This window comes from Esox lucius, chromosome 13 (assembly GCF_011004845.1).
Source record: "Esox lucius isolate fEsoLuc1 chromosome 13, fEsoLuc1.pri, whole genome shotgun sequence".
NCBI classification, from domain to species: domain Eukaryota; kingdom Metazoa; phylum Chordata; class Actinopteri; order Esociformes; family Esocidae; genus Esox; species Esox lucius.
Genome location: NC_047581.1, coordinates 15,041,830 through 15,066,728, shown reverse-complemented (window position 1 = coordinate 15,066,728; position 24,899 = coordinate 15,041,830). Strand labels below are relative to the sequence as shown.

At 39.0% G+C, this 24,899-nt stretch overlaps 1 protein-coding gene across 8 annotated transcripts in view; it reads left to right on the top strand.

The window, feature by feature from the left end:
* The first annotated feature begins 1,710 nt into the window (after window positions 1-1,710).
* Window positions 1,711-24,899, top strand: part of ncor2 (nuclear receptor corepressor 2) — a 123,051-nt gene continuing 99,862 nt past the window's right edge. For 6 of the 8 annotated variants that reach the window (XM_020052543.3, XM_020052542.3, XM_010895066.5 and 3 more), the window contains exon 1: window positions 1,711-1,909. The gene's annotated coding sequence lies outside the window, so the exon portion shown is untranslated. The remainder of the gene's footprint in view (window positions 1,910-24,899) is intronic. The other 2 variants (XM_020052546.3, XM_020052545.3) reach the window with 1 other exon arrangement.

Here is a 24,899-nt window from a genome sequence, read left to right as displayed (position 1 = left end):
CCCCTGTCCCAACTTTTTTGAAATGTCTTGGTGGCATCAAGTTCAAATGTGTTTTTCCAAAAACTATAACATTTCACAGTTTAAACTTTTAATATGTTTTCTTTGCCCTATTTTCAATTAAATATAGGGATAAATGACTTACACATCATTGCATTCTGTTTTTATTTGCATTTTACTCCGCGTCAAATGGGGTTGCATTACAAATGCCCATGTGCATTTCTTTAAATTTCCCTCTTACTCAATAAAATGTTGCGTCACCTTTAGATGCAGTGACTGGAACCAAACACTTCCTGTAGCTGTTGATTCAACAGATATAACAAGACCAATGTCCTAAACAAATGCTACTTTTAACTAATCTGTCCATAGAACATTCTTCCAGGAGCCTTGAAGATTCAAGGTGCATATTTTGCAAATTTCAGTTGATGGAATGGGTCCTGTTATGTCTGATGAAAACCAAATACTGCATTCTACAGTAAGAACCTCATACCAATGGTCATCTGGTTGTGCTGCTTTGAGGACGGGGAAAACTTGACATCATTAAAGGAACCCAGAATTCTGCTAATTATTTGACAACTCTGTCCTGAAGCTCAACTTGGTCATTCAGCAATAAATGTATTCAAAACATAGCAAAATATATAACTTTTGGGATAGCCTAGATCAACTCTAGAATTCAACCCGATTGAGAAGTGAACCTGAAAAAACTAAAAAAAAATTTATACATGGAAGAGTGAACCAAAACTCTTTGTAGTGAAGTGATATATATATATATATATATATATATATATATATATATATATATATATTTATATATTATATTTTAGTATACATACAATATCTCACAAAAGTGATTACACTTCTGTAAATATTGGAGTATATCTTTTCATGTGACAACACTGAAGAAATGACACTTGGCTAGAATGTAAAGTAGTGAGTGTACAGCTTGTAAAACAGTGTACATTTGCTGTCCCCTCAAAATAACTCAACACAGTCATTAATGTCTAAACCGCTGGCAACAAAAGTGAGTACACCCCTAAATTAAAATGTCCAAATTGGGCCCAATTATCCATTTTCCCTCCCCGGTGTCATGTGACTCATTAGTGTTACAAGGTCCCAGGTGTGAATGGGGAGCAGGTGTGCTAAATTTGGTGTCATATATATATATACAGCTCCGGGGTAAAAAAAGTCGAAAAGGAAGGTTTTGAGTGAGGCAAAAATAATTTTACAGAGCACTATAACTCAAATCTGCGAATTCAAATAGAATGACAGATTCCAGTTGGCTGGTACTAAACCCTGGATTAAAAGATGATAATATTTCAGATATTATTTTATTGTGGATCAAACTCAAAATCGAGTTGGTCAGTTATGTTAGGTGTCTTTTATATAGTTACGAGGTTTAGAATGTACACAATAAGCTAATGGTAGAAGGGTTCACCGTTGGAAAGGCCAGATGAAACAGAACCGAACGGTTCCAGGTTATTCACAGACACTAACCTTCACCTACATCATCTAAGGAACTCACACAGCATGAGAATCTGTGATTCCCCAAATAAACATTTGTTTTGTTTGTATTCACAATGTGTTCCCTCCCTGGGCTTCCAACAATATAGATGTCCACACGAGAAGCACTAAATGGGGCAAAGGCTTACTAGGCTGATTGAATGAGTGGGCTTGAGAGAGAGGAAAGAGCAAGAGAGCGCGAGAACATACAACCTATCGAACGGGCTGATTCAAGAGAGGCGTTTCAGCACTGTTCACCGGGAGAGTAGACGCGACATTTGCCGCTAGTAGAAAGGAGTGGAGCAAATGAGATCGAAAACTCTTCTTTCATGTGGATTACTTCTGGAAAAGAAAACCCATAGCACAAGTGGAAACTACAGTAGCTGCGAAATACAAAGACTTGAATAATACGGTAAAATAACACTGGTCACTATATTTCTTAGCTAGCTATCGTTTTACCCCAACTGCTGGCTGCTGTTCTATCAGCTATAACAAGCTACAGTACCGCTAGCTAGCTAAACCACTATCATTTGTTAGGTTCGAGTAAGTCAGTTAGCTAGCTTACACAGCGCTAAACAGTGCTAGCTACCAGCTAACTAGCAAGCTAACTTAGATACTTGATGTTATCATATAAATAATGTTAGTTAGCTAACTAGACAACTACTGTAGATAGTTAGCATGTACAATGTAATTTACTGGATGATATCGCGAGTCTTTCTACAGAACCACTTAATACCATCTTGGAATGCGACGACTATCTGTAAGTTACATTACACCTTGTCATAAGAAAGCAAACCATTCACTAGCATGGCTACAGTAGCAGGCTACCTAACGTTACCTAGCGAGCTACCATTAGCAATCTTACTGGTACGATTTTCACCAACAAGGCATCTATATTTCCTGAATCGCAGCTATCTTCGTAGCTAATGTATTTTATTAATTTGGTTAACTAGATGGCTTGTGAACACTGGTTATAATTTATCAATTACGTCTATAGACAGACATCGCGTTCAATATGTGATAAGCCTGTCAACACTGCGTCCGTGATTCATGTTGGTTGTCACTGGTTGTGGACGTTAGCCGGGGTCCGGGTAACCTAAATCAATTTGAACCGTCCTGCAATTGTGCGTGATATATTTATGTATTTTTTATTATCCAACAAAAACAGCCTAATTGGCATACGAAACATACAACTTAATAACAGTTGAAAAGCTTCCTAGCTACTACACCTAGTACAGAACTTGCCTGTGAATTGACTTGCTTCACCACGGTAATACAGCTTGACCTGTATGTAAGTTGGGACAGAAAGGTGTGTGTGTGGGGTACAGTGTAAAAAAAAAAAGCATATCTCATGTCATTACTTAATCCAACGTCAACCTCCTACATACCTACTTTACTTGGGATTGTCCAAAACTAGACACCGTTTATTATTTTATAAGGCCAAAGCTAGTGTTGCGCGATACGTCAAGGGTGGTCAAATAATTGTACCAGCTAGCAACATGTTTTCATTGTCCGAAACGACTCCAGTAATCGTTAGCTAGATTGTTTTGATGATATGGTATGTTGTCCCTGTTACATTCTCGATCAACTCAACATAAACTATTTGTTTTAACAAAATGAAGTTATACAGTAGACAATGTAATTACCATCGAATATATCTAGGAACAATACGTGCCAATCCGTGGGCTGGATGGTTCTTTCTCTGTCAAGTATCTACTGTAAACGGTTGTAAAATGTCTCCCATTTTCAATGTAAACAAGTGGACGATTACGGTCTAGATTACTGTATTGTGACCAGGTGATCTAGACTAGACGGTACGCGGGCAATCGTAGGCGACGTAAAAAGTGCGTCTCTTCATTGAATTTCAAAATCCCGTTGTCCTTGAGACAAAATGTGTCCACCTCTAGTAGAATGAGAAAAAAATGTACGTTCTGAACGCAACTTCCAAACTGACGATACATTGTAAATTATTTCCTAGCATATTGTTTTGCGTGCTATGCCCGGTCTACTCTCATCACTTTTTACAGCGCCAATTGGTAACTGGTTTATACTAACAATGAAGCGTCTCGGTTGTTTGAGGTATATTGCCAATATACTAAAGCGTTATGCCCAGGCATTCTGTTACCCAGCCACTCATGTTAAAATCACATCCCATCACTATTCGTGATGGGAACATTTTGTTCGTTAAGAAAAGGAGGGGACATGTCGTGTAATTGTTCATATTTTTGTAACAAAATCGATACAAACTGATATGTTCTGTTTTTCTGATGCCTTTAATTTTGGTGCTGTGCTGTCATTTTCGAATACTTTGGCTACCAATGGAGTCGAGTCATAGTTTAAAAGTTTCATATAGTTATGGAAATTGTATTAACTGCCAAATCGTTGTCTTCCATTTAGATGGTTAACACGTTAGAGCGAATTTTTATATTTGGCTAATCACATCAGTGTTATAGGATTAATAAAAATCAAAGATAGCTAGCTACAGTCCCTATAAAAAAAATGCACTTACCAACACAACACAGTAGTCTTCGGTTGGACCACCTGCCAAAGTAGATGCTATTGCCCTGTCCATCTCCACTAATTTCAAATCAAACCGTTATTTGTCTACATTGCAGTCAGTGTTGTCTCTGGGATGATTTGCATGTGGAATAGAGGGCACATGCATTGAGTTTTATTCCTTGAACGTGATTGAGTGTTTTATTTATTAGTAGCAGCTTTCAGTTTGCATTAACATGGTGTGCCAGGTTAACCTCAATGTGAAGCCCTGTTTACCAGAAGCATTAAGACCAAAGTGCTATAAATTGACATTTTTGCTTCATTACTTCACATTACCTGGGGCAGCCAGGTAGCCTAGTGGTCAATAATGTTGCGCCAGTAAAATACAATTTGTTGCTTCTAATCACAAGCCTGAAAGAAAAAAAAAGTTATATCCTTGAGCAAGGCAGTTAACCTAATTGCTGACATGTTGTTGCTAAATATAAGAATGACCTCTTAGTACTTCTTAACTGGTAAAATATTGGTTAAAAAAAAAAAAAGGATGCATCAGGTACAAATGTCAATGTATGTCAACAATTCTTTCTTCAGAGGACAGTTAAATTCTGTCACATTCCAACAAATTATATTTTCTGTTTCACTCTAAGGCCCTTTAAGGCTCATAGTTAATAAGGTCAAGTGCATGCTTTCTGTTGTGGTGTTAAATTCCAGAGCCCAAGCCAAGTGTTTAATTACAATAAAAGGCCTGTGGGAAATGAGCTCCAAATGCCATTCAGAGGATATTTGAATAATATGAAATTCGTCTGGTGGTTATTTAACAAGGTCAACCCGCCCTAATGGACATTTTGAGGGAAAGAATTATTGCCTAGATGAATAATATTGTCTGTCTCATACCAATTGGTCTCATTTGTCGTTTAGGTGTGCTGCAAGAGAGGCTAGGGAACGTTTTGTCAAATTTTATATATATTTTTTCTTCAGAAACTGGATTTTCCATTGATTTGATTATACGACGAATAATTGTATAAACTCTTCCTATAAATTAAGCGTAGCTATTTGATTTTGTTTACTTTGTAGTACTGCTCCATTTATTGTTGTTGAGAGTTCTCAAAATTCCACCTCAATGTGTAGTCCAGTCCTGCTGCTCTATTAAACAGGATAAGCTCATCCAAGTAGGGATAGAGATCACCAAGTCTGCTGCTAATCCATGGTAGTGTGGGAAGAGGTGGTTTAGCCTCTTGAGTCCAGCCTCAGAGCAGTTACTGGCATCTCCTTGTCTGTCACCTAGACTCAGCCCATTCGGTGGTTTTAGATGGGGAAGGGTTAACTGTGTCTAATGCGTTGAATGAGGGAGGGATTATCCCTTGCTCAGTGTCAGGCCCGAGGGAGACCATGGCAGACAGTTTTACTACTAGTCCTAGTATTTCTAGAATTATGCAACGCAAGGCCCTTATGAAACTAGATTAGAGGGTATAGCTAGGGTACAAGTCACTTTGTGACACAAAGTGAGCAACAGTTCCCTTTGGCAGATTTGGAAATCTTTAGGTCTATTTTTGTGAAACATTTTGTGGGCATTTTTGATTTGCCAGCATTTTCTTAAGGGTTTTTCTTCCACTACACGTGAGTTCTAAGTCCACAACAATAATTAAATCACATCAGGAGACCATGTTTGGGGTCTGGGAGAGAAAAAGGGTTTAGATAAAGGATATCACAATGGAAAACCATCAATTATTTAAATTTCTCATTTCTATAAATGTTCTGTTCAAATGAGAAGACTGCCATGAATGTACAATGCAGGTTGCCTACACTGTCTCCCTGCATTGACAATTCTATCATTTATGCTGCTGCCAGTCTTGATTTTCTTTGATAGACATGCATAGCTTTTCGTTGTTGTTGCCATCCAATCACCAACCAAGTGGTAAACATCTACAAACATCAAATGTAGGTCACATTTTTTACATGGTCAGTTCACCACCGGTATAGACTAATTGTGAAACACAAACCTGTGTCATTCTCTGAAAATGTATTTACAAATGGTAAATATAAGAATTTCAGAATTTTTATTTCGATACAAGTCTTTGTGTCAAAATACCAAAACGGTCCTCAATGCTCATACGGTAGCACAGCATAAAATATTATTCTTCAAATAGGATTTTGTTCTTTACAAAAATGAAATTTCTTTGGCATAATAACAGACTGGTTATTTACTTAGGCACTGGTGTTGGCGGTGTGGCTTTTCATTTGACACTGACACGACTAATTGTCTATATGCAATTCATGTAATGCCAAGGCTTCTTCCATCCGTTTTATCTACAAGCTGTCTGTGTGTCTGTGTTCATTTTTGAGTAAATACTAAAGGAATATTGCAAAATTGTACAAATGTTGATAACCAGGTAGCAGTTTTCGGCTTTGGTTAGCTAGGGTCATGTTTGTTAAAGACTTCAGGCATTGGTATGATATGCCATATCTGCTGTAAGGTATAGTAAATAATCTATGACATGATAGGCTGTTCATTCTGACCTGCAATTCACAATAGAATCTCCTTATGGCACTTGCTGACCTTTTGGATCACAGGGGTTCTGTGGGGTTTGAAAATGTCACAATTGGTCTGACAATATCTGACGGTGCTAAGACAAGGCATCGTGCAACAGCAGCGCCGCTGCACAAACTGAGCACTGTGGCCTCTCCTGTCTCATTGACACCATCCTAGCTGCCTGCAAAACACTGAGGACTGGCTCTGGTGACACCCCTCATCTGATGTTCTTAAAAATATATAATTTATAGAATGCTGTATTATATGTAATGGTTACTATATTTTCCCTCCAATATACTATATTCTGATTCTGCGTATAGATGCGTACTGTAGGTAAGAGTTAACTGATTTACTAAATTATTTCCATCCATAAACATTTTAACAGGAACTGGCTATTTAGGGGCAAATCCTGATTAAGATGTCTTAAGATAATTAGTTGCAATTTTTTTTTAAACAAATCTAATCAGGCATATGCCTCTAGGAAAACCAATTGCCTCCCAAAAATGATAGTCAGTGGGCCTCTACAATAATTTTTTTTGTGTGTGCTTATTTAAACATTTCACACACTATAGAGACAAGCTGTCTCCCACAAATTGCTCACGCTGTCTCCTAAATATGAATATGCACCTATACAGAATAGTATGGACTGCCAATTGTGTTCTGGCTTGTGTATAATTTATGTATGGAGTGTTTGTGTTGGAGACTCCCTAGCCTCTAAAACCAGGCCTAGAATGTTGCTTGGCCTAGGGAATACCTATAGGATTGTTCTTGCCAAGGGGTAGGAAAAGGTTTTTTGTCAGTAATGTCCCAAAACACTAACACAATCGAATTCATAGCTTGGGCTAATGCCTCAAAACATGTTAACCCAGTCAAATGCATTGCTTGGGAGGGGCTTATACAGGTGCTCTGGGGAATAATGCCTTCAGTGCAACAGTAGCTATCTAAGTGAAGATGGCAGCAAAATTGAAATCGTAAAATCTGTGAATGTATGTTGCTTTTTTTGGTGAACCATGTCATTCTTTTAGAAACAAACAACATTTTCCTTGGTAATTGTCGTTATTGCGACCAGACTAAACACTCTTGTTAGAAGATATGATATGACAGTGCCAGTAAAGCTGAATGATGGGTTTTCTAAAGTGGTGTGTGACGTCTGTCGCAGTCTTCTGCTATAATATGAAAGTGTGGATGAGGTAGCAAGAATTTGTGCTTTTGTGAGGGGAAAAGGCTAATTCTAAACTGAACGAGAAGAGGCTGCACAGCTGTCTCAACCCTGAGATGTAGCAAAGAAATTTCACCTAATGGATTTTCTCATCTTCCATCTCATTTTGACCAGCGTATGCTGCTGCAATTCCTTTTGCGTTCAGAAGACAAACCTGATTCTTGATTATTGAAATCAGAGTAATCACTAGTATAATTGACCTGTCCATTTTCAATTTCAATAAATCCTAGACTTCGGCCATGCTTGATGAATTAAACTTTTAGCATAGCCTGTAGAAAGACACACCAAAACATCTGTTTTTTTTTTCTTTTTCAGAACAGCATTTAAGCAGAGAAGTTGTAATGGCTTTACCGATGCAATTTTATGAATAGAGCACAATTGTTCCATATTTGCAACTTTTCTGATCTGTTGCAGCCTAGGTAGGAACTAAAACCTTTCAGGAAATGTGTTCTATCCAGTTTGAAGAAATAGTGAAACTGCGCCATGCCCACCTTCAACAGATTTGAAAACGAAAATCCAATAGATATCTTGCCACTGACAATCAGCGGTAATGTTTTTTAATAGGCACATTTCCAGACCTCCAAGGAGGCCAGACTAGATTGGAGATGGGGCTCTGTGAGGCTAGAGACTTCCAAATGTGGTTATGCTTGGAGGGAAGTGCTGCAGTAAAAACAATGTTTAAGGTTTGCTTATGTGGGTTAATGTTAGGGATAAGGTTAGAAAACCAAAACTTTTTGTGTCTCTTTGGAACCCTGAAAGTTCTGGGGTCTGAGTCAGTGGTGTTTACACCCAACATTGACCATTACTCAATGTAATATAACTTTACTTAATTTCATGCTACTTGTGTGTTATCCTGCCCCTTATGGTAGGGCTGTGAAAATAACAGGACAGTCGGATTCTAGTCAGCTAGCGAGTGGTTATAGACAGAGGCACGCAAATGCTCTTGGCTCTGTTACTAGCTGAACATTTCTGATCTGTGATATTTTGGCTTGGTGAGGATTCCGGTGAGATCATGAGATTTGTAAATTGAGCATCAAAATACCATGTTTCTTGTTTGTAGAAATACTTAATGTATTATGTATTCTTTTTTTCTTATTACACAGAATTCTCGTTCATTTTCTATTGTCTGTTGTAAGGAGTTGGAGATGGGCTGGCCAAATGAGTAGTTGATAGATTTGGAATCTATCTGGCACATTTGCTGATGAACCTACGTTAACTTGATGACCTGCCTTGAATATATAAGTGCTTTTATGGCGGCTAATTATGTCAGAGCACTTAATGATCTTCAGAAACTTAACTCTTTAGCAAATGACTCCCTACTAACAATGCCATTTTGTAAATACATTTTAGTTAAATTCCATACCTACTTTAATTACTACATTTATTTCCAGACATTGTATAATGAACTGTTACAGAAGGTGTATTTCATATCATATTAGCAATAATTTATTCAAAAACAAATTTCAAACGGTAAGGCCTTTTCTAAATTTAGCCCATGTTTTCATATTGGCCTGTCTGAACTCCGAGCACTTCAGTGGCAAACTGTTCAAATACAGCTTAAAGTCAGCATGGCTCAGTCCCCCGGTATCTTAAAGGTTATTTTACTGCAAAAACGGACTCTAGTTTTTCCCTCTACCAGTGTTAATGCTACTGACTTTGTACCATCCTGTTTTAAGAGCTGTCTACTGGTCAGAACACTTGTATACAGCATAGTGGAATATGCTCCCGGCTGCTGTAAATATGGTTTCTGACATGCTTTTGGCTTAAACAATGCTGTAATTTGTGGTTAATGATTTAAACTTACCTGCACAGTAAGTAGATGTATATGCTTTTAGTATCCTTACACTCCTAAGACACACATTCAATTATTTTGTCTGTTCTGTAAGATATCTAAGTTGAGATTTTGCATAGGGATCCATTGACATATCGTCCAACAATTGGTAACGGCTGATTATAGGCAAAAATGTTGTAGTTTGTTTCAGAAAAGGATTTTCTTATCAATATATTTATAATTTTGCATGCATATGTAATATCCGTAACTCTGGGATTACCTGATAAATTCATTCTCAGTTATAAGTACATAACATCTTATCCTCAAAGCCTCTTGCTTTGTAGTAATGGTTCAATCATAGCGCTTAAAAATTTGCTGTCAGTTTTTCTCACAGACACTGTAACAGTAGTGCAATGCATGATTACAACTTTTTTTTTAATGCACACAGTGCATTCAAAATAAAACTCACTAGTCACAGCAAATATCTTTTTTTCATATGTGAAAGGAAATGCCTAAGTTTGTGTCAGTACGTGTGAGAAAATGGCTTGTTACTGCTAAGACATGACATAAGCCACACACACCAAAGACTTCAGATAGGGATAACAATGCCAAGTCAATTTAACACAGACAATGCAGAGTACTGTATCGTCTTTTAAAAACAGAATTCTTGCCATCCAATATTTATAAGCCTAAGCCTGATGACTCAGTTTTATTCATTCTGTATCCAGGCAAGGCTATGTATTTTTCAATTTTTTTACGTAACTTAATCTCCAGTCTTTGTGGAGGAATGTCAATCCATGTATGTGGTTTGCTAGAAGCTCTTAAATATATTGATTCTGAGATCCAATTTTCTGGTCTACTCAAAGTATATGTCTGTCACTGAGGCAACAAAAGATGTCTGCACCTAGCTTAATTGTATTTTTTACCAAACTGCAGTAGATATTTTTAGAATAATTTATATCAACTAAGCACTGTAGCCTGCCCCCTCACAATTCTTCAGTACACAAACATTCCACTGTCTCCCACATATCTTGGTTGTGGAACTCGTTACACAAAGAGGGAGTGTGGAGGGTGGATGGAGTGTGCTCCTGAGGCTGTCCCAGGGTTAATGGGGTCTTGCGGCTAGACTGATCCTAGTCCTTTGACTGTAGAGCTCACCAGGACCGGAGTAGGATTTATGGAGAGCAGTTTTCATTAGAGCTGTCTGCGCAGAGGGCCCCCTTTGTCTGGTGGGAGAGGTCATCAGCTAGGCCTGCATGGTCATGAATTTGAATGGTGAAACGCTTGTAAAGATAGGCTACAGATATTGGGCAGATGTCGCAACTTGCTTTCCTGCCAACTAAACTCACCCCTGGAATCCGGATTAATCCTATACTCTGCCAATACTTTTAGAAAAGTTTCCTTTATGTTCAAGGTAGTTGGATTCTTCTGTCTTTATACATTTATGTAGGCCACACTAAACTCCCAATTGTCAATCACATGCTGCCCTTTGAGAATCCTAATTAACAGGTGTCTTGTTAAAATAACTTTGTAACTTGTAATAAAGGTAGTAAATCAACAAAGTGATGATGGTAGGTGTGTGGTTATATCAGAGGCATACCCTTTCCCATTGTCTGTGGTTGGTAGGTCTATCTCGGTATAAACAAAGGCCTGTGAAAACCATTTCCTCACGGTATGGGGTTGAGTAGAAGTGATCTTATCATACTCGACACAGTTTCCTGTTTTAATGCCATGCTAGCAAGTCAACGTCTGCCATTTGAGCAGTTGCGGAATCAGCGCTTTTGTTCTTCATGTCAATGTGGAATAATGGCTAGCACAGTATTTGGTTACTGCTTTGGTCTCTGGCAGGAAGGAAGTGACTGCAGAGTTTGTAGTCTAGAGCCACATGGAATCAGGTCTATTCCCAACCACTAACAATCGATTTCTGTCGTCTATTTTGGCCCATGTAATTTTAATTTGGCAAATTTTGCCATGATAACATTTAGGGCTGCTGATAGCCATTATATTGATAATTGTTTAGTCTGTGTGTAGCCTTTTAAATCAGGCCTAGAATGTCTCTATACCTGGGGAATACCTATAGGATTATTTTTGCAAAGCAGTGGGATTTTTTTCCTTCTCAGTAATGTCTCTAAACACATTAACTAAATCAAATAATAGGTGTGGCCTTGCGAGACCTAGTCCATGTGCAAGGAGAAAAACATATCACTGACTGTGGTGTCACTGTTTACACTGAAAAAAAAGATTAAACATTTTTGGTTCTTTTTTTCCATGAACTGAAATAAAGACCCAACATTTTCATAGACACCTGTATTACTAAACATTTAATAGTAGGGGTCGAAAATAAAATGTTTTGGTTCATCAGCCACTGAAGCAAACAATGAAGACCACCACTTCTGTGTACTTGGGAGACCACCCCCTATGCCCCTCGCTAGCTTGAACCTGACTATAGTGTAATACTTTTACATCTTTGCTAAAAAAAAAAATATTTCAGCTTTAAAATACACATCAGAAATACTTTGCTAACATTGATGATAGATGTTTCTTGTGCTATAAATTAGGGGTCAACTGATGGTGTTTTTCTAAAGGCCGATATAATAACGTTTGGAGCAGGGAAAAGTCAATAGCTGATTAACTGGCTGATACCACCCGCCACACTGTTGGATATTGACTATCTTTGACTTTATTAGAATCAGGATAACTGTTGAACTGAACATCTAAGTCGAAGTACCTAAATAAACAAAAATGGAACTGAACATCAAACTGACTGTTTCTAGTATGCAATATAACACTGTGGGTGGGAGCTATATCAGAGTTTACGTTAGCCTTTTATTTCACTGCCAATGGCTGTTAAATTCCAGAAATCCGGCAATATTGAACAGCTTCCAGACATATGTTTTAAATAGCCATATAATAGCCTACATTTAAACCGCAATAAAACAAGCTATGATCCAACAAATGTTTTTTATTTAAATTAGTCAGTAGAATGAACTCTTCACAATTTTTACAAAATGTGCATATACCTTGCAACTAGGGCTGTCGCAAATATTACATAATTACCTGATTGTAATAATCTGCGCCAGATCGCAATTATTTTATAGACCACTATCTTATTGCACAATATTTGGATTACAAAATCGTTTCCAATCTGAATAAGGGAGTTTGAAGCCAGTGTTTGAAACGTCTCAACAAATACCATGTGAATTATGTCAGTTTCCATAGGATGACTTGGCCATGTGTGCAGAAGAGCGTTTGACAGCTCTGCATGAAGTTAAAGGCGCAGATCATTAACTGAAACTCGTTTGCTTCTAAATTTCAGTATGTTTAAAACTAGTTAAGAATTGTTTTACAATGCACCATAATGTAGCCTAATTTCTCAACATTATAATTTAATAGAAAACGCATTTCAGTTGTTTATTTTTCAAATAATCCCTGGATGACTAAAGAAAAAAAAACATATTTCCTAATTGGAGAATGCACATTAAAATGTATGGATATAAATGGGTTGTCCCATTGCATAATAAACGTGTGGTTGAGTTGCTGCCGGAGTGGGCATCATTTGAATCTTGTGCCATGCTTAGTCACATGACCAAACACTCAGTAATGTCTTACTGAAACAGCGGATAACTAAGTAAAGTAACAAGGAGCTGATTTCTCGCATTGTATATTCAAACAAAGTTTTGTGTGGGAAATAAACTGATACTACTTGAATGCCACTTGTCAGCCTTGCTGTACAATCAGCTGATCCAAAGTATAGCCCACGTTTTCGAACTAATACTAGGCTGCGGTCATAAGTGCTAGACCCTCTGTGTTCCCAATTAGGGTATTAGGAGAGCTAGCTTAATTAATGGAAGGTTTAGAACTGACTTAAAACAAGCCAAAAGATATGCTGCTATTTAATAATGTCAATGGCGTTGTGGTTTTTGGAAGGGATGACTGGAGGGCAGCTCCCACTCATCTCAGTCAAAGCCTCCCCCCACTTTTGTATTACCAAGTGCTCAAAAAGAATCACTGTGGCTATGACCACTTGGCTGTGGGCAATTACAAATGTCTTCAGGCAGAAATTTAGATTAACAACAAGTCCAGGTTGTCGTCAGACTAGTTGTTTCATAGTTCTAGGGCTGAGGTCCTTGCAGTGTGAAGAGGGAAGATTTACCTGATACGTACCTAGGATTCAACAGGACACAAGATGGGAGTGAAGTTAAACCTGGACAGACTGATCCTAGTCTTCATGCACATAGACTGCTGCAACATAAATCAAGACCTGAATGTGATCATATGGAATGATATCCACTACCGTTCAAAAGTCTGGGCTCACTTAAAAATGGCCTTTTTTTTACAAAGAAAAGCCCATTTTTGGTCCATTTAAGATAACATCAAATTTATCAGAAATACAGTGTAGACATTGTTCATGTTGTAAATGACTATGGTAGCTGGAAACGGCTGATTGTCAATGTTTTATGTACGTAGGTGTGCCATGGCCGATTATCAGTAATTATCAGTCCTGTGTTCCAATGGCATGTTTGCTAATTGAAGTTTATCATTTTAAAAGGCTAATTGATCACTGCAAAACCCTTTTGTGATTGGTAGCCCCGCTGAAAACTGTTTTGCTCATTAAAGGAGCAATAAAACTGTAACAGTAACTAAGAGTATCTTCATCAGTGTTTATGGGGTGGATTACCGGCTCAAAATGGCCAGAAACGAAGAACTTCCTTCTAAAACTCGTCAGTCTATTCTGTATTGTTCTGAAGAATTAAGGCTATTCCATGTGAGGAATTGGTAGGAAACTGAAGATGTTGTACAACATCCCTTCACAGGACCGTGCAAACTGACTCTAATCAGAATAGAAAGAGGAGTGGGAGGCCCTGGTGCACAACTGAGCAAGAGGACAAATACAGTAGAGTCTAGTTTGAGTCATAGATGCCTCACATGTCCTTAACTGGCAGCTTCATTATATAGTACCTGCATTCTCTCAGTTTTATGCAGCCCTTTTGGTGTCCCATTACTACACTACCAGACTCTGCATCTCTGTAGCTTCTCTCACAAGTGTCCTTTAAGCGACAAGTTTCTTGGCACTGCCCGGGTGGTGCAATGATGCTTCCACTTCCTGGTTATTGATCCAACTGTGCTCACTGGGATATCTAGAGCTTTATTATTTCCAGCTTGTGGAGACTGCAGGCGGAATTGTGGAATCCAGGCATAAACACAGACCAACAAAATAACAAATGTTGTTTTGAACCTTAATGTTAATTATTCCCACCTCATTTTGTCTACTCTAAAAGTGCCATGGATCTGGAAGAACATTGATCTCTGCATGCAGTATATGTTCTCCCTCACAGCTCAGTGGTTGTGGGGTAGTATCACGTGGATCTCAATGTGGAGCTGTCACTCACTGCATAATGTCACGGTTGTAAAAAACATCAAACCGCCCTTCCATTGATTCATCATTAACAAAAGAGTTTGTTTAATTTTATGATTTTTGCCTTGTGTGTGTCCGAGCTGCAGCTGATATTCCACACAAGGACATGTCTAATACACTGCAGGCATGGGTGTGCGCTGCCAGGATCAACTTGCCTAGTGATGCACTGTTGGACTCATCATAACCCCCCAGTCCCTGTGGCTATATCCATAGTTTAGGCAGGTTTAGTCATGAAATACTCTTTGGATAAAGGATGGGCTTTTAAATGTGTATTTATTTAACATTATATAAACTGAAATCAAGCTGAAACCAATGGCTCTTTTGCAATTGAGCCCGGTGTTGCAGAAAGTGGATATAAATAAACAACGAAACGCATGGAAAGGAAGCACACAGAAAAGCAGTCACAGTTCTCAGTGAAAAGTTATTATACATTTGAACTGCCTTATAGGCGCTAATGTTTCTACCTGGAGTTTACTCTGCAAGGCTTTCCATGAATATGGGACATAATAGTTGAAAGCATTTTTACCTAATTCTGAGTAAGCCCTTTATATCTTTAGTACTTACAAATCTTAAGTGTCTGGTATGGCAGCCATTCCATTCTAGTGTGTGTTAAATTCCAACACAGGCACACCTCATTTTGCTTAATTAGGTACTGATTAGGTGATTACCTGAACCAAATCTAATTTAACCAGGAAAAGTATAAAAACCACTGCTGTGGTCATCGCTATCCTCTTGCGATAGGACCAACTGGATGGCGAAAACAGTGCAAGCAGTACCTCCAAAGGTAATTTTAATGAAATAACTATTCAGCATGACAAAAGAAAAGCTTTGAGTGAGGAAAAGAAGGGTTCGATTCAGGCTTTACTGGCAGAGGGATACAGTAAGCGTCAGGTTGCTTCCATCCTGAAAATTTCAAAGACAGCGGCTCATAAGAACAAGGTCAAGCAACAGACATTGGGGACAACAAAGCTACAGACTGGCAGAGGGCGAAAATGACTGTCCACAGACCAAGATGACCGTCAGTTCATGTCACTCAACAACTTTAGGATGACATCAAGTGACCCACAAATAGAATGGCAAACAGAAGCTGGGGTGAAATGCATGGCGAGGACAGTTCGAAACAGGCTCCTAGGGGCTGGGCTGAAGACGTGCACAGCTAGAAAAAAGCCCTTCATCAATGAGAAGCAAAGAAGAGCCAGGCTGAAGTTCGTAAAAGACCATAAGGATTGGACCGTAGAGGAATGGTGTAAGGTCATCTCTGACGTGACAAATTTTCAGCTTTGCCCAACACCTGGTCATCTAATGGTTAAAGCAGGGCTTTAAAAGGTCGTCAGCAGCAGGACCGGTATCTTCTCCTTTGTGCGAGGAGGATCAGGAGGAGCGCTGCCAGAGCCCTACAAAATGAGCTCCAGTGGGATACTGTCAGAAACCGATTCCATGAGTGTGGCATGAGGGCCTGACGTCCTCTAGTGGGACCTGTACTCACAGCCCCGAACATGCGGCTCGATTGGCATTCGCCAGAATTGGCAGGTCTGCCATTGGTGCCCCGTTCTCTTCACAGATGAGAGCAGGTTCACACTGAGTACATGTGACCGATGAAAGAGTCTGGAACTGCTGTGGTGAACGTAATGCTGCCTACAACATCATCCTGCATGACTGGTTTGGCGGTGGGTCAGTGGTCTGGGGAGACCTCCTTGGAGGGTTGCATAGACTTCCACATGCTAGTGCTGTTAGGTACTGGGATGAAACCCGCAGTGGACCCTGGGTTCCTCCTGGTGCAGGACAATGCCCGGCCTCATGGCCAGTGTGTGTAGGCAGTTCCTGTATAACGAAGGCATTGAAGCCATTGACTGGCCCTCACATTCCCCAGTCCTTAATCCCATTGAGAACCTCTGGTGCGCTATGTATCGGTGCAACCAATGCTGCCAAGTAGCACCACAGACTGTCCAGGAGCTCACTGATGCCCTGAGCCAGGTCTGGGCAAAGATCCCCCAGGACACCATCTGCCGTCTCATCAAGAGCATGCCAGCCGTTGTCAGGAGTGCATACAGGCATGTGGGGGCCATACACATTACTGAGTCACATTGAGTTGCCACTATGAAGTTGGAACAGCCTATGATTTCAAATGTTTACTTAGATTTTCGGTCCGAGTTTGCATCCATCCATCGGTTCATTTTGTTCTCAATGAATTACACAATGTACAGTAAAGATTTTGATCCTTAATATTTTTTTCTTTATCAAGAACCTATGGTTTGTGTGTTACTATTGAGCAGTGTAGCTTAAATACTGTTTATTAGTTTTATACCATAATATCAAATGCAAGGGGGCCTCATTTCATGTTCACGGTAATATTCTTCACATGTCACTAAGGACCTCCCTAGGTTACAATTTAATGTGTTGCCGCATAAATCCCATTGGACCATAGGCTTAAATTCTCATGTGCTTGAAACCCCTACATGTCATATGATCTTCCATTTTTTTCAGATTTTTTTTGTTCACAGGTAGGAACAAAAGTACAGGGTACCCCATTGTGAAATCAGACTATCACAAAAAATGTACTGCCCTGACCCCACCTCATAAACACATTGCCACACAGAGATTTCATAGTTGGTAAATAATTGATCAGTGGAGAAGGGGAGCTAATTTGAACCACACAGCTTATTCAAGCATTCAAAGCCTGATGATTCTTATTTGAATCAGATGTGTAATGATAGGGCACACTTCAAAACCTTCAGACCTTGTGGTCCCCAGTATTGAAATTGGAAACACTGCTCTAGGGATTGCTGACTTATTTTCTCACAGGTAGATATCTGTATAGAGTCCTTTTAGAAAGTACAAGGAGAGGAGAGTGTATTTTGTTAAGTGTGCACTTTGCCTATGTTAAAGGGCTCTGCTCCTCCACTATGTATTGGTGTAATGCCCACCCCACCATAGTTACTGGGATTCAAGGTTGGCTGTTGAGGCAGTGTTGAAGGCCCCAGCTCTGGGCCTGGGAACAGAGACAGGCGGGGCAGGGAAAAGGGAGGAAATCTAATACTAGCTTTGCTTTGCTGTCTGGATACAGCTGGACAAGCACATCTGGAGGTATAGCAACTCACTAACCCAAGGACAGCTCTTCACTTCTTTTGTCTTTCAGGAATGTTCCACTTCATCAGTAACGTTATCGTGCATTAATAATTCTGTGTCTTAGCATGTTTTTGTTGATTTCCCTTAGTCATAGGTTATTTTTCTGTCTCAGCAATTGCTTTGTGTTGTGTGGCCCAGGGTGTGGGCAATGTGGATGTGGCAACAGCTGAATTTGAGAAAATGTTATAGGTTCCTATTGTGGCATTGTAGAAATATTTTAAAGTGAGATGAAGGTTGCAGTTTACACAGATAGGAAATTGTCTTAATGAGTGTACACCTACCTTAGCCTTGGCCCTTATCCATTGAACCATTGAAGTTGCTGTCACTTTCTGGATTAAAAAAAAAAACGTGTTCCAGGGTCATTGGTTAGGCTGTGAATATGAAGGAAACTGAATAACAAAGAGCATTCTGCAGAAGTTTGAGATTAATGTGTATGCATTGATTAGGAAAGAGTACAACATTTCAAAGGTTTAAGATTCGCAAGCCACATATTTCAGTTGTATTTACCAGACTGCTTAAGCGGAACTGACTGAGTGACTACCCCTTGTTAAAAAGCATAGTGGTTTGTTCAGGACTAACAAAAGCTTTTTTAGCTACAACCTTCATTAGCCATGTAATAAGAAGCCTAAAATAAAACAGTTCTGGTGGATATTAGGATTTGTTCAGGATAGACAAACACTTCTCTGGCTACGCGATTCTCTTGTCTCTTCGCTTGACCAAAAAGTCAGTTATTGTCACATATATTTTGATAGATACTGTATGAATGTAATTCATGAATGGGTAATTAGCTGTTAAAATGGCCTGTGTCAAAAGCTGTACAGTTCATAGATGCTATTTGTGGGTGAGGTAAACTTAATAAGAAACGTTACTCAGTTTAACACAATGCTTAATGGTGTATAACCAAATATTTAAAGTTTCCGTGATGTTAATGCGTGACAAGTTTTATTTAATGTCAAGAGGCTATACTGACACTTGGCAAATGTACAGATCTGTGGCGTAGTGGTTAAAGACACATCCTTTCACATGGGCAGCCAGGGTTAGAATCTCCAGATGACAACAACAATCAACACTTTCTATTGCCTGCTGGCTGAACTAGGCTTGCCTGGTTTCTTGATTTCTTACAGATATATCCCAACAGATTTAAGATGTCATAATAGAGTGCAAATATTTTCATACTTTGTATATTTACTATAATGTACTGAGTTTCTGTATGTTCACTGAAACAAATATATCATAATCTGACTAATAGGATAGCCTATTTACCGAAATCTGTGAGTATGCATCGCTGTCTGGTTTTGGGGCTTTAATAGAACAACAATAACATGGGATGTTCTAAGTCCACAGCAATGCTGAAACCACATCAGGAGACAATTTTTTTGGTGTGTCACTGCCCAGAGAAAATACCTCTTTGTTCTGTCTTTTGAATCTTACCCTACTCCAGGTTTGTATGCACTATAGTCCTGTATGTTCCATGGACCCAAATTAGCTAATACGGTCTAAAACGTCACGGATAGCTACATTTACCGATTTCAACACACCAGTAAACAGAAAACGATTAAGCAATGTTTTCGGAGATCTGCAATGTGAAAGTAGATTCATGAGTGAGCCTAGCTGATGTGATCACTGAAATGCTTTCATGAAAAGAATAAATGATTTGTCAAACAACCTGCGACTTAGGTGTTTCTCTTTTTTTGAGGTGTGTGTTCACACTACTCTAGAAGCCTGTCATGTTAATGGTTGTATACTTTGGGTTGACAGCTGAATGATATCCTTTCTGAGAGTTGAACAGGGGTTAACTTAGATGCTGCAGGTGATTGAACTACTGTTTGTCTTCCTGCTGGTACATGAAACGCAACAATTATCTCTCACATAGTTTTTTGAACTTCAAAATACCTGGTGTTTTAAAGATTTGGGAATTTTGGCTGACTGCTGGCCGGCTAAATGACAGCTATTGTTCTGACAACATAAATAGCTGTGTAAAGTGCCCTCAGTAATTATTGAGGCAGTTAGCATTTTATACTTCTTTTGATTTTATACTACATGGTTTGGATCAAACAATTGCTATAAAGTTGAAGTAGAGATGTATGGATTGGTTTCACCATTTTGCTGTGACATTCCTATACAATCCTTTTCCATATTTCAGGTTGCCATAATTATTGATACAAATGAATATATTATCCATCATGTCAATCCTCTTCCTTGGGATTTTTGGAATGACTCATGTTTGTTTTAAGAGCAAGGAGCATCAGGAGCAAGTTGGAGGTGTGGTTTATCATGCTTAAGTGGCTCATTTAAAAGGTAAATGGGATATCGTGTTAGGTTTTTACTCTGTCTGAGTGTCATTTGGATAAGTTGGGCTACAGCTGCCATTGCCCTGCTTTTCTCCCCCTGAGTGACCTTTTTTCCATTTCTTCATCTCTTATCTGACTGATCTCCTGTCTGACTGATCCTTTCTAAAAGCTAGCTTGTGACTCAGACATGCTGCCTTGCATGTATCATAACTTTGTTAATTTGTGCAATGTCTGATTCACTTTCACCTGTAAATCTTATAGACAGGTGACCTTTTAGCAGCTGCTCCACTTTATGGTCCTTGCTAGATTTTATTTGTGTGGAACTCCGCTGTGGAATGTGAGAATTACATGTAAGTTACAATTCTTTGGTTAACAACTAATAATGGGTCTGCAAGCTATGGGCAGTTTGGAGACTCTTATTAATAGTATAACCTACTTCATAATATAAAATAGTTTTACATGAGCTGTTGCATGTCAAAGGTCCTGATCTCAATCCCATGTTGGTTATAGGCACCAGATTTCATACAGTTACATTTCATACATGTAGTCACATGGCCATAATGATTTACACAGGAAACAATATAGAATTCCACAGGCTGCGTCAGCATTTGGGTCATGAGCATCTAGCGCGCCATTCAGTATTTATAGATAATGCCCACAAGTTATGCCCTAACTGTACTGCATACATTTCTGTGGATAATGTATTTGTGAAGGCCTAATAAAAGATATTGACCCATTATTTTGTCCTCCCCCCTCAATATGGCCTGTATTTCTTTGCAAACAGAAAGGCTCTTGGTGACACTGGCATATTTACCTGAATGTCAAACCCTACCTTATCTAGCATTCACTGCTGGCTTATTTGGTACAGGCTGCTTTCACTCTGGTTATAAAGGAAAAAGTACAAAACATATTTTGGCAGTACAGAACACTTTTCCCACAGACCGCACTGTTAAGATGTTTCCATGTAGCAACAGGAGGTTTTACTAGATAGTGTGCTCATGTTATTTCATCTCTTCCTGTGTTATCCTTTTCACATAGGATTTCTTGTATTTTTCCGGAACATAGACTCAGCTATTTAATACGGCCCCCTTTTATGCAGGCACATTTTCTTCCTGTTCTCTTAGGTGTGCATGCATCACTATAGTGGTCATGTGACACTTAAGTTCAGCTATGCAGGGTTTTTCCCCAATTTTCTTTTCATTGTAAAGTTTAAAAGAACTGTACATCTTTCCACTCTTATTCTTTGCTGCGTCCTCAAACACGTTAGAATAATAACAATGTGTTGCCATCTCTTATTATTGATGTTATCGATTAGTTGTTGTAGTCCTACTGTCTATACAGCCAGTGTTACACCTTGTTGGGTTGTAGTTTAACATTGTGCTTCAGAGTAATTATTTTAGACTTCCCCAATCCAGAAATATAAACAACCTAGCTGGATTTGCATACTCACTGTGCACTGTGTAAAAGGACTTCAGAAACCGCACGTAAGAGCATAGTTTGTATTGGTTAAAAATTACCTCAGCACTGTGATAATATTAATACTAAGCCAGACCCTTACCAAAATCATCACTAGGTTTGTGACTGAGATCATATCCATCAGTTTTGTTGACAAAATGGCGTTTGGTTACCTTTCAGCCGTTAATTAAATGCATGGTCACATTTGTGTTAAAGTTGAGCAGCGTTGGGTGTCTTTTACCATGTAAAAAGTAGCATTTCATTAAGTTGGTTCTTTTTAGTAATAGCTATTATTGTTAATAGTTAACCTACAGAACCGTTAGATATTGAGAGCCAGTGCTTGAACACAGTAGTTGACCTTGATGCACTCTGCCCCCCCACCCCGAAAAGCACAAATCTAAGGATCCTGAGCACTCTAGCGTCTGTGGATTGATTACATGGTTTTGTTTTCTTATCAAGGATGTAGAAGTAGTGCAAGTGCGATTGTTTGAGTCAGGGCTTACACCCAATACAAGCCTTCAATGCCAGCTGGCCATGGGGTCAGTCTGCCCTTTCATGTGTTTACATTTCTTCTGAGTATGGAAAAATGCTAGGCTCATAATAAAACCAACTAGCTACAAGCCAATTACACTATATATTACATGTACAGTATAGTGTGATGCATTGAGGGTTTAAGAGAGGGTAGAAAATATAGTTTTGCTGGATATACCACACACATCATTTCATATTTTCTACTTTACACACTCACCTGAGACCCAAGACATTCACATCGACATAGAATAGTATTTCATCAAAAAGGCAAAAGATATCCCTTGTATATTACAATGGGGGGCAGGAAAATATAGTGTTAGATTTATAACACAGTTCCTTTCCAAAGCTAATGTGCAGTACCATATTAACCACAAACTTTTTAAAGATATTGTCTCTGCATTAATTTACTTAAGCGCTAACCAATTCTCAATGTGCTTCTCCTTAATTTCTTCACCTTTCTTTACCTGAAAAATATAATTTTAGTAATTCTATTTTGTTTATATATTTTATTTTTCCCCAGCCTAGATATAGAAAATTCCCCAAATACACACTGCAAATCTGCAAAAAATTATTAATTAATATCATACATACAGCATTTCACTGCAGACTTTTACTTTGAAGGCAATATATGAAAACTGGAAGTCATTGTTGTTTCCGACTCTGTTGCCTACATGAAGCAAATCTATTGTAGCCGATTGTAGCTATCGAGTTGTGACAGTTAGCTAGCTTCTTACCTTTGGTTGTCGCTCAGACAATATTTCCCTGCATTATTCCAATGTCACAGCCACTTAATGACAGTTCCACCCATATGTGCAGGTGCACTGACACAGCCATTTACGTCTCTCCGACCTAACTGCCGAGTTTGATACTCCGAATGTTGTTGCTGGATGTTGTTGCTTGGCTCTGCCTGTCAAATGTGTAGTAGCAGCCCAAATATGCATTCAATATGGAGGTGTTTGATTTTTTTTTTTGTCTCCCGTGTATGACATTGTCTTATGCTAAGTTATGAAAATGTCCACACATGATTTGTAAACCTTGATGAAAATTGGGTGTACGGAGTTCCAAAATCATCCCATGTAGTGTATGATGCCACCACAAAGAGATCCTAAACATTGCCATTCTATTTTTGTACGCTCCGGTAAAATTTTATGTGGAATTTACCATTCGATCTGGCGTGCGTGTGTCTCTTTGAGGCCCTTGGGTGGTAATGAGGATCCCGGAGAGAGAATTCCTTATGAGACCTGAGAGTGCCACATTCCTGGCCTGTGAGTCCTAGCAGCCTCCCCTCTGCTTTCAATGGCTTTACACACTGTGCGCATTACATTTCATCCATCTTTCTTTTGTGGTGAAGTGGGAGCTTATTGTATAAATGTGGGTTAATGTCTAGGTTCGGTTACATTTTTTGGTTAGGTTTTGCATTCTCCACCATCTCATTGCCCGATGATGTCCGTGGACTAGATAATGTTGATGGTCTGGTGATTGGATTGTATTTGGAAGCTTGCGTACTCTGATCTTAGGGAGATCTATTTGTGGTGGAGTCCTAATGTTAGAACTTTATGGCAAGCTGTTCATAACTGGGCTATGGCAATCAACTTGGTGAATACCCCTGGTTTAAATCAGTATCAGTGGTTAATGTGTCAGTGGTCAATAGCATCTTAATTTTATAACCACAAATAATTATGAAATTAGTTGTTTGTATCTGGGATACTGATTGATCAATAGCAGGGAGTTGTTCACCACAATCCTAGCATTCCCCAGGTAGCACCAGTTACCAGTTGTATTTGAATCTGCCGATCCACAGTCCATTATATAGCAGGCTATTTATAAACCTTGTCCCTTGGGCACAAGCATGCTGTGTAGGACTACACAATACTTCCCTTTGTCACTAGCCTATCATTTTGTTTGCAGCAGTGGGGTTTGTCTGAAGACCCTGCTGTCTTGCCTATTTGACCTGTGCAGCATGCAGACTTTTTTTTCCTTAGTCTTGAAGCAACTGCTGTGAATCCCTGGCTCTGGGGCCCGATGAGCTGTGAGCTTTGACTTGCTATAGATATATGAATGTACTACACTTTGCTGTAGGAAGACGACCAACGAGATGATGCATGTTATCCTAGGAGCTACTGGCTGACATGGGCACCTGCTTGCTCCTTTTGCAAGAAGTTGTAATTATCCTGTTTGGTCACAGGCCTCTCAAATAAAGTCAATGCACTGGAATGGATGTTTTAAATTATTTTTATTTGTCCTCAATCTAGTTTAGATTGAGCATGTAATCTTCATGTCATCTTGCATTCTGAATAAGTCCAGACAAAATCAGTGAAACTGCACACTTCGCCTGATCTTAGACAAACAATCCACATCTGCGTAGTGACCTTATCATTTGCATGTTTCTAGAATCGCTTGCGCAACATTAAGCATTTTTAACTGAGTGACAACCAATTTTATGATGTTGGACAAGGTAGTTTTGCCTCATCACACTCTACACATTTATTGTGGTCGGTCGGTCGAGCCAATTCTGTCCACTTTAGGGAAATTAGAATAATATTACATTTTCGGTTATGATAATGTAACAT